This window comes from Pyxicephalus adspersus, chromosome 2, assembly GCF_032062135.1.
Source record: "Pyxicephalus adspersus chromosome 2, UCB_Pads_2.0, whole genome shotgun sequence".
Lineage (NCBI taxonomy): Eukaryota > Metazoa > Chordata > Amphibia > Anura > Pyxicephalidae > Pyxicephalus > Pyxicephalus adspersus.
In genome coordinates this window covers 110,102,117-110,113,937 of record NC_092859.1, presented here as the reverse complement: position 1 = coordinate 110,113,937, position 11,821 = coordinate 110,102,117, and the positions used below count along the sequence as shown (strand labels likewise).

At 36.3% G+C, this 11,821-nt stretch overlaps 1 protein-coding gene across 4 annotated transcripts in view; it reads right to left on the bottom strand.

The window, feature by feature from the left end:
* SFMBT2 (Scm like with four mbt domains 2) overlaps positions 1 to 11,821 on the bottom strand; it is a 123,115-nt gene that overhangs the window by 106,173 nt on the left and 5,121 nt on the right. For 2 of the 4 annotated variants that reach the window (XM_072401832.1, XM_072401835.1), the window contains exon 1: positions 11,118 to 11,524. The exons of the other annotated variants lie outside the window; for them this stretch is intronic. The gene's annotated coding sequence lies outside the window, so the exon portion shown is untranslated. Of the gene's footprint in view, positions 1 to 11,117; positions 11,525 to 11,821 lie in introns of those variants that run through there. 4 annotated transcript variants of the gene reach the window in all.

Sequence of the window (11,821 nt, the reverse complement as noted above, 5' to 3'; positions counted from 1 at the left end):
TTTTAAATTTAAGATGATACAGTCTTATTTATTATTAGACTTATTAGACCTATTATCTTCAAAGCATAACTCCAGCAGGAAATAACACAAGTATTATTTCATTATTTTATTCCACAGCTATACCACTACAAGCTATCTTTAATCTAAAGGCCAACATGATTTAACCCACTTCTTCAAAGCCCCTGTTGTCCAGAATTAGACCCAGCCTGTAAATGGACAATGAAAGCAAAAAAGCGATAATCTCATCTCTCTGCTACATTTCCCTTTACTAGAGGAACATAAACTAATGGTCACTTTCAGCTGCTTTTTTCTCTCTAACGCTCCAGACCTGATGAACACAAAGTGCTAGAGGCTGCTAATTGGTCATATTCAGGTACCCTATGATAACAGAGCTACTTTATTGTGTTCCTTCCTGTTTGCCCGAAGTTCATCTTTAAAATGGGATTTACCTTTTTAAGTAAAACTTCCAAGCTTTCAGTATTTTTATTGCAGACTTGCTATGCCTATTCAGCAATAACAAATTCTTACCTCCCTGACTGCAAGCTTCTCTGGAACATACAGTATAACTATGGAGAATTGGTTTGAATGAAAATTGGAATGATTTGCAGGGTTATCCTGCCATTGGAATCACCAAAACACCCAATAATAATCCTGCCACTACTGACAAATTGATTCAGACTCTCTCTTTGCTTTTCCGTTTTTTTTTACAGAAAGAGAAAGCAGTTAGAAGGTCAAAAGTGAGCTTAAACCTTCTGAAACTCACTTTGCATCATGCTGGGTTGGAAAGGCTCTGATCAGATGAAAAGAGAGACAAAGCAGCAGGATGTTTTAGGGCAAGCCCTATGATTACTTGGTCCACATGGATCACTTTACTAATTCAACTCCAACTTGGGAGTCTGGCTAAAAATTCAATAAGTATTATTTAGGAAATGAACATTAGTGATTTGTGCTCATAAATGTTCAGCATATTGTAATCTGAAGCAAAAAACAAAATTATATATATATATATATATATATATATATATATATATATATATATATATATATATATATATATATATATATATATATATTTATATATAGATACATAGATAAATAGTGATATGTATAACAGTGGCAATCAGGGTGTCCATTTAAGTGTATGCACTTCTGATCACCAATTTAGGTAAATTAAGATACGGCAATCAACCCCTAATTACCACTGTGAAAAATTGGTGGCCCTTTTTAAAAATCTGTAATATCTGTAATAAAAGTGTTGACTATATAGAGAGAACGAAGAAGTGGTGATATATTATCTGAATTCCTTCATAAATAGGGTTCAAATGTAACAATGTTCGAAATGTAAAACTAAATCCGGTGTATGTATCCCGTATGTCTGGTATTACACAACAGGGAATAAAAATACAAACAACAAATACAAAAAATACAAACAACTAAAAACTCTATGAGCGATAAGATGGATGCACACTGCCTATTTTTGTCCGCACCTTGCTTGATAAATCCCCCAGTGTTTTAGTGTTTAGGGAGTGTCTTTATAAAAGCAGACAAGACAAATATTTTTAAAATAAGTCATAATGGACTAAAGAATACACTTCATGCAGTTTAATATGTATTCCAGTACAAAGAGGAGCTAATCATACTCATCTCTGTTGAAAGATATAACATTATTTTTGTTTTTCCAAAGGAACAAAGACAATATCTGAATAATCTTTCAGAACTATAAATCAAATGGGTGTTGACTGTTCTAACCAATAAAAAAATTAAACTAGCATTTCAAAGAATGGAGTAGAGTAAAACCAAAATACATTGGAAATGAGACACTTGGAAACAGTTAATGTCTGAGGAATGCTTACCCCTAAAAAGCACTTATGATATTGATTAGGGTGTAGACTAATATTACACACATATTCATGCTGTACGCCCAGAGTATTTTATATTGCCAGATTATTCAGTGTCATGATTCATGTAGAATGAACCTAAATATAAATGCTGAGGCTGCAGAACTGTGAATAATTCGAGCTGGTACACCTAAATACCTTCCTGAGAAGTTGCTCAACCAGATCAGGTTCTTTTATAAGCTAATGTCTGACCTCAGATTTATTTAAATAAAACCTTTTTATTATCATAGGATAGGCCATGGCTGTCAGTAATAAATATATACTGTAAATATTATAACTATGATAATGTCTTGATTGTGTCTACCTGTGATTCATTTTAATGACTTGGCAAAGATAGGGGTCAAGTGATTTACATTTATTATGTTTTCAGGCTGCTATTTAAACATGTGATTTGCCAACAAAGCCATCTGAACAAAACTCTAATCACCTGGTAATGAGTAAGTTTACTCTAACAAGCATGAGGAGATTAAACATGAACGATGACAGATCTAAAATCTTATTCAGCAGTGCTGGGATAGCTGAAGGTGCCAAACATAACTCATTTTTCTTTAAAGCCACATTGATCAAGAAGTGCACAGCTTGCTAAATAAAATGCAATTCACTCACTACCTGAGTACATTTAAAATTCTTTTTAAAAATGTTCCTTCTTTAATCTCATTAAAAATATTTAGATGTTTTCCATTTACAGCATGAACTGCCGCCTTCTAAATGCAATCTGTAGGGAAAGAAATATGGAAGCGGAAAATGCTGACTTTTAAAGGTGGAAGCCCCGGACTCAGGCTGATTCTTGGCTTTGCTACCTAGTAAGTTACTGACCTGGAAAAGGTCAAACAAGACCAAAACTTTAGAATAACTGACAGGTAAAGTCAATAACATGGAATATTTCAGTTCAATCACACCTGGCAAGGAACAGAGGTGAACAGTCGGTTCTTGAAGGCGACATATGGAAAAAAGAGAAAATGGGCAAGAGTATCTATCTGAGCAATTTTGACAAGGACCAAATTGTTAGGGCTGGATGCCTGGGCCCAAGCATTTTCAGAATGTCAGGCCTTGTTCAGTGTTCCTGGTATTAACCTACTAAAAATGACAGCCAGTGTACTGTCATTCAATAGGCACCAAAGTCTTGTTGATCCGAGTTGGAGAAGAGGGGATTTGCCCATCTGGTCTAACTTCACAGAAGAACTACTGTGTATTATTGCAATCTAGAGGAAACTATGTGTTAACATGAAAATTGGGTAGTGAGAAATTGTAGGACTTTTAAGAGTGATTCATGAGAGGTCCAAGGAGTGTACTTGTGCACAGTTACAGCCAAGCACAGCTACAGCGTTGGCTTTGGAATTCGTAAAATTCATTTCTAAAGGTAATGCTTTTGTTTTAAACTAATCAAAATTATTGATTTAGGAAATTGCCATTGTGTGCCTTTGAGTTTACTTGCTCTTTAATGCATTTGCTGCTAATGTTTTGGTGCCAGATACTACAGGACAACATCACAAGTCCTAAGGAGTCCATGCTTCCATAGGTCCATGCCTCTATGTTTTGAAGGCACAAATGGAAATTATGTATTATATATAAATGATGGTTGTACCATCAGACATGTCAGGGTATTAAAGGCCCTGAAGACTCAGCTAAAACATGCAGTGTAGCAATGCACAAATATACAAGCCCAGCAAAGCAAAACTATAAACTTTAGACACAGCCCATAAACCTGACAATGTGATTGCTGCAGTATATAACTAAATATGAAGACATTCATTTGTTCCACTGTAATTCAGGTGTTGCTAAGAAACTCCTTCTTAGCCTGCAGTAATTTATCAAATTTAGCTGTATGGGCTCAATAGTTTTTCCTGACTTTATGTCTATTGCATCCAATTCCAGATATGGTTCTAGTTTACTGATATCATTTAAATCAAAGTAAAGTCTATGGACTCTTCCATAGTGAGGTACAGAGCATATATTTGCATATAGATTTACTTATTTATGTGAGTACTGGTTCATATCTTCTTACCAGACATCAATATATTGCATATGAGCACAGAGACTAAATACCTTGCCAAGGTTATAATACACCCAGAGAACTGTCACTTGTCATATTTAAGATCTCAGATTCCTGAGAAGATCAGAAGTCAAGAACTAATGATCTTGAGTTATGTCAGGAAAATACCAGTAAAAGAATGTGACAGTCAGGCTGTTTTACATATTGTGAAGTATTTCATGTAAACAGTATTATATAATGACTGAAACAGAACAACATAACAAGTTTTGTGGTTCCTCTTTCAAAGTGAATGTCACTCATAAACCTAGATCAGTTTGTTAAAGAGGCTAAAACACCAACCATTAATAATTACTATCAAAGAGTAGACCCAAGTTCTGTGCTTCAGGAACATGATTAAGGATACAACAGAGCTATATATAATGGTATATATAAAGGTATAATGCTATTTCATGGCAAATATGTTAGCTGCTAATGTTCCTGCACAAAAACTAAATGGGATTTTTTACCTTAATAAATGAGACTGATGTGCTCTTTATACCACAGCTTGCCTTTTTTAATCACTGCCTGCTTTGCTTACCAAAACTGTTGCTCCGTCCCATTGGGCCTGATTTATGAAAGCTCTCCAATGCTGGAGAGGATACACTTTCATCAGTGAAGCTGGGTGATCCAGCAAACCTGGAATGGATCACCCATCTTCACTGATGAAAGTGTATCCTCTTCAGCATTGGAGAGCTTTCATAAATCAGGCTCATTGTCACTAGGGGAAGCTCTGGGAAAGGGGCTACCATTTTCCACCCATGATCCATTTAGTGGTGACTAGGATTAGCTTTATTAGAAGAGCAAGATGTAAATAGTGGTTGGAAGTCTGCAGATTGCAGACAGGGGAGCACACAGAAATTTTCTAGAAATGTAGCCATTTAGCTTATATGGCACAAATCTACAATGACAACAGCAGATAAATCATCGTCACTTAACTATCTTTATAATCTAACAAAAAAATATTTTAGCATGTTCAAAATTTCTGCCCAAGAAAGATGATCACAAAGAAAATAATGAACTCCTCTGTTAGTTTGATATGCTCTGCTGCACATACTTAGATTGTATATTTACACATCTTGGTGAGAGTTGCCACATTGGGCATACAGCTGACTCATCAAAGCCAAACATAAAAGCTCTCCACAGACAACTAAAGGGTAATGGAAAACATTGAAAGCACTGAATGCACACACAGCAAAGGAATAATTAACATTTCACTTTGTAGGAAAAGTCCACTGAGTAACAGGATATGTTCCTTTTAGTATTTAGGGATTTCAACATTTCTGTTTACAATGATGATGTCTCCCTGCCATTCTCATAACTGCTTGTGGCAAATGCCTGGGGCAGAATACTATTAGTTTACTCCTGGTACCAGCTTTGGCAGTTCTTGTGCTTTGCTGCAATTTAAACTCAGGAGGTTACCTGCTTATTCAGACTGAACTGTTGGATAATTTCAGTGTTATTCTATCCTTTCAATTACAATTACACTACGTTGGTTACACTATCCTAGGGGTATTGTAATTATGTAGTATCTGGTGTCAAAACATGCTTGGTACAATTAAAACAAGAGCATACAGACTCAGCATTTTCAAACCTTATTACATTCATTTATATGCATTAAAAAACACACACCTATTGAGGCATGTATTATATCTAAAGCCCAGGCAGGTTACAATTTAACATTTTGTCGACAAATTTAATAACATCTCTGATAGACAAAATGATCATATGTAAAATATCTTTATTTTGTGATCCAAAATGTTCCGTTTCATAGACAAATAAAAGCTGCCTATCTCATGGGAAGCTTTCACTGATAGATAAAAACACAGTACAGTCATTCCCATAATGGAGTTAGTGTCTTTTTATCACATTCTGAATAAAATATGCTTCTTTGTCAGCAGAATTATGAGATAAAAAATATAGGTTTTGTTTATTGGAACTAGCAAGCCTATATACAAATCTACATATTGGATGCACATTCACCTATAGTAGATGTACAGTTCTACCTTTTTGAACTTCTGTGTTTTATCTATAACACATTTGAATGTGTCATCCTTGCTATTCAAAGGTTTCTTTCTATACCTCACCTGAAAAAAAAATAATGAAACAGATATAGAATAGAAAAATAGAAACCTATAGAATAGAGAATTCTAAAAAAGAGAATAACTAAAACATCTTTAATATATATGAACTATAAAGGAGTGTTATTCTATGTAATGAAAAGGAGGCGAGCAGGAGGTGTTTGCAGTCATAATTGAGAGAGCAGTCAAGAATGACAACACTGCTCCTTTATAAAGTACAGTGAATGAGCGTTGTCACCTATGGACAGGAGGAGTGTTTTGTAAAAATCACCAAGTGCAATTACGGCAAAAAAGGGAACAGACACTGCCTACATATGCTTTGAAAAAAAGTTTTATTGCTGCAGTTTTTTTTAGCATAGTCTGAGATAGGATTGGCGGCATAATCTGCATTAAGATGGCCAATAGAGAGCAATGGACACTCTATACACAGAAGACAGAAACACTGTGCTTGCCCTGCACAGACTATATGCAGTTGAGGAGGATGACATCTGCTGCCATCAGCCACATTTGCAGTTATAGATTGATACCAGCTGCCTTTTTACAGACTTGCCATTTTGAACTAAAGTGCCGTTATCCTTTAAATCCTTCATTTCTCATTCTAAATTCCTCTAACCTGTTTCTTAAACACATGCCCCTGAGAAATACACATCAGACACGTGTGTTTCAGACAGTACTCACTAGGTCTGAATAATGCATAAGCTATTTATACAGTCAGAGAAACCCACATGATTCAACACAAACATGGACACCGGCTCCTACTGCTCATTTGTGGCTGATCTGCTGTGATTTCAGAAATGAATGTTATGCTTGATTATATTCTACAATCCATCTGTTGATCACATTGGTTATTTACAACCATTGTCACAGTCACTGCACAGCTGTTAATGTACAATACAGGTAACTCTCTAAGCAGATCTAAAAACACAGAATGCAGATCAGTATTTATTATTACTAGAATATCAACAAAAATTGAATCAGTGCAAGTATCTGAATTTAAATTTGCAGTTGCTGAACTGCAGATCTTTGGAAGGGATGACACAGCACAAGGGCCAAATAATACTGATAAGATGAGAAATCAAAGTGACAAATGAGCCCATCAGTCTGCTACTTCTCCTTTCAATGTTCAGGTGCAGGGTGGGGTGGAAAGAAGTGGGGGCTGTAGGAGAAAGAGAATCTGCAACAGAGAGGACTAGGTTCCCATCCATGTAAGAAAGAACTGTGTTGTGGGAACTTTGACTTGATGGAAATAAATACAGATCCTTATGGTAAAACAGATCTCATATATGGTTTATCTGTGTATTTACCTGACCACCTAGAAGTTGTTCTAGCCCTATTACCAGTGCCAATGATTATAGAGCACTATATTTAATTATCATATAGCAGCTGCACAGCATGACTTTCTATATAACAAATTTCTATAATGCCTTTCAATTAAATAAATATACTTTCTAGCAATCTATCACTAATTACATGCAACCCCCTTACCCTTCACCATTTCCTCTTCACTGCAAAAGAAGCCTAATATAGATGGTCACTGCTAGAGAGCAGACACTGCAGGGAACATTGGTCACATACAGGTACCAATGTTACAGTGGAACATGTTACATGACTTTCTGCTTGTTTTTCAAAGAAATCATAATAACATTTATGTAACAAAGAATAATATTACATAATAATATTTACAACCAATACAAGTAATCTCATAACACAAGCTACAATGAAGTACACCATAACATGTCACATGAATTAAGATCACAGTGATGTACAGCAGTTTGAGATTGTGCACAGCTTGCTTATTGAATTCAAGCTGTGCACAGAGGAAAGTCAGCTGTTTGGGCTCATTTAAGTCACTGGAATCTTTGGAGAGAGCTGCATACAACTGGTATTACAAAGTCTGAGCTTTCTGATTTGTGCCAGGATGCTGCAAACATGACTATGACCAACACACATTTTGTTACATTTCTGGACACTGCCAGGCTTAGTAGAAACAAACCACTTTAATTACAATATTGCTGCACTTTTTTGTTTTTGGAATAATTCCCATTAAACTACACCTATGAATGATCTATATTAATACAGAACACTTAACACAATGTATGCTTTTAAAGTTGCCTTTAAAGTAATGGGAGAAGCTTAAAAGAGGTAGCTGAATATATTACATCAACTACATTACAGTTTTACACCTGAGCGCTGACATCCATGATCCAGCTGCTTACTATAAGTAATGCCTTAGGTGTCCATAAACTGAGTGTTACAGTTGAATACTCTAGAATCCTAAACTTTTACATTTATAAATGCAAAACCATCTATTGAGCAGCTATAAACATTTCTGAGAATTACTGGAGTGACAGCACATTAACAGGCACTCAGCATGGTCACTTACTCCCGTGTCAGTTTCTGATAAAGCAGCAATTTCCCCCCAAACAATATATATACACTCCTAAATGGTCCTGAAAGACCACACTTTCATTTCATAGCTCTTTTCCTAGTAAAGCCATATTATGACAAAATTCCCATATAACACAAGCACAGGACAACAAATGTATTACATATATTTTAAATATTGCTATGGATTTCACATACTGTGGGGAATGACACTTGTCTCTTGTTTATCTACTTTTCCTTATTTGATTACTGAGTGCACATTGCATATTATTATTTATACATCATCAGTTTTACATTGTTTATTGTTACAGGATCGGTTCACTTTAACAATCACTGCATTAAATAAACACAAACACTGTGTTCTAATATTTCTCAGTACTGCATTTTTATTTTTCCTGTTACTAGAAATGACTATAGTTCTTCCAAACAGTTTTTGTTCAATTATTAGATAACATTGCAACACACAGTACATTACTAGGAAGAACTAATTGTTCAAACATGTCTACAAAGACAGGTGCACCATGAATGTATGTGCGTGTTTGTGTGTATCTTTCCCTGTCAGTTACATAATATCTGTTGCAGATCTGTTGTCTGGCATTGTAATGCTAAACTTGTTGCAAGTGAATTACTAATTCTTTGGACTGAGTAATCATATTTTATCTTCTACAAACTGCAAAGACAAATCAAATTGCAACAGTCATGGTTTCAAGAACAATTTCAGTAAACAATATCATCTACAGTGCACCTGGTCTTTGTTTTTCTGATTGTAAACCGCAGTAGAATCTAGAATGAGATTGTCAGCAGCAGAAGGTGCAACCTGACAGTAAGCTTCAGCAGAACCTGCAATATGACTGTGAGATGCAGCAGAACCTGCACTGTGATTGTGAGATGCAGCAGAACCTAAAAATAATTAGCAGGGGACCCTCGTGTGACACAAGAAATAAATTTGCTGACCTCCTGCTAAAAATGCTTTTGGTTTGGCTGTTATGAAGACCCAATGGCTTTAGTGTTTTCTGGGTTACTTGCATGGAAGAGATATGCAGGTCACAAATGCCAGAGGTCTTTATCACAAACGTTGTTCCAGGTCAAAGTGTTTGCAAGCGAGTCAGCTTGCATTTTCAAAAACAGATGTCAGCAATGGCAACTTCCGTGTTTTCCCAGTAATTGTTAGACAGTTGTAGGTGAAGCAACAGGTTTGTCAATAGTGATGCAGAGCCAATACATTTGTATGGCCATTTAGTAGATGTAAAACCCTGGTGCCGAAAAAGGAGGGCTTACAAGGGGAAATGGATGAAGAAAACATTAACCCCATCATAATCACTGTTCTATAGGCCTAAAAGTAAAAGGGTCTCTACTATTAATATTCATAAGTATCCACTAATGCAGTATAAAAACACTACACACAGAATATGTGTAACATTTATCAGAGGGGTCATAATATGTCTAAAATAAACATGGCATAGAATGAAAATGACTCCTTTCAACACAAACCAGATTGAAATTTTTTATCCTAATGATTAATTTTTTAAGTGTAAAACTGGCTTCGCCAATCTTATTTTATACCTTTATAAAGAAATGCAGTCACAACTATGCCAATGTTATAAGTAGATCACCCATTGCCTAACTATAATGACCATGATCTTTTTTTTTCCTATACAGCCTCCTATTATTACCTAGCCATGTGCAACCAATACCTGGCCATTCTCTAAGCCAATATTAATCAGTTCACCACAGAGGCTCAATCAGCAATTTGGAAGGACAGAGCTGCCTCTTATCCCTGCTTACTATAAGTCATTAAAAATAACGTTCACTTCAAATAACCAATCTGGTTAACACGAAAATAACATCTTTAAAATATTTATTTTACCAGTGAATCTATGTTTATTTGTTGAGGTTAAAAACATTTTATATTTTATAAAAGTCACCCCTTGGGTACACAGTACATGATTGCAGACTTTCCCATCATTTAGAAATACTACAAATCCTTCGCCAGCTATGTCTAATAGATGACATGTGGAAGTAGTCACACTAAATACCTGCAACATTTCCAATTCACTAAGGGAAGAAGACTGCATTGTCAGAATTTTGGTGTGTAATTGCAAAATAAACCTTTCTGTTACTAAATTGCCTAATAAGCAAATACAGTTTGTTTTAGAACAGCATGCCAATTCTCCAATATATGTATATATATATATGTATATGTATATTATTGGCAAAAGCTGCATTTGAACATTTAGGACAATGGTCATAATGATACAGCATCAATATGAAATACCAGCCTTGTCACATTGAACTTCTGCAGTGTCATCCACTGACCACATAATAAAACTTGGGTGACATGTCTACCCACAGACCATCCATGTATCACTCAGAATACAATGTTTTAGGAAGCATATCCTTTTAAAACCAAAGCACACCCATTGACAGTCTGTAAATTAATATTTGAATAATGCATGTGTATCAGCATGGAAAGCAAAGAATTGCATTGAATGTATTACAGTAATCTATGTAATTAGAACAGCACTGAATAATACCCCAATAGACTGATACATCACTGTTTTCAGTGTGCAAGGAATGTTCCAGCAATAAATCTACTGTACTGATCTATGAGCAGGTTACTTCTGCTGAACAAACAACCACTGTGCAAAATAATAATAAAAAAACTCTGCTACATACAGCAAACAGTTTAAAGCAATGTATGAAATGACAAACAGAGCCATGTACCTGGGGTAATAGAAGGGATTTTGGTTCTCCATGTGACAGAAGCCAATGCATGCTTCTTTAGCTGCTCTTTCCATCCATGGATGATCTACAAGTGCACTGCATCCAAATAATCTAATCAATCAGCAGACTTCCAGGTCATCAGAACATATCCACCTAATAATCCGATGATTTGTAAAGTGCCCGGCGAATCATCCAAGCAGCATCCTTCATAAAAGCCAGAAGACCGGATCAGCACCAGCGATCGCTACAACCCAAGCTGATCGGTCTGTGACCTGAGAAAAGTGTAATTCCCAAAGAACAGAAAAATAATCCAAGCAAGACGAATGCCCCTTTCACACATCCATCCGGAGAGCAGATCTTCTGCTGACAGACACTTTCCAAGCTGTGCACTGTGCGAATCCCCGACGGGTCCTCCACTTCATTCCGGGATCGTCACAATACACGTCAGCGGAGGAGGTCACACAGCTCCCGTGTGCTCTCTCCTACCGCAACAACCCGGTCTACATCTGTGTGCGAATCTCCCCAAACTCCAATACAAGGGGCCAGGGGAGCATGCAGGGGACCGGGTACAGAGGACCAGGAACCCTCATATAGAGATCAGGAACACCCATATAGAGACCAGCCCCCCCCATATACAGAGACCAGGCATCCCTATATACAGAGATCAGGAACACCCATATACAGAGACTAGGCACCCCTATATA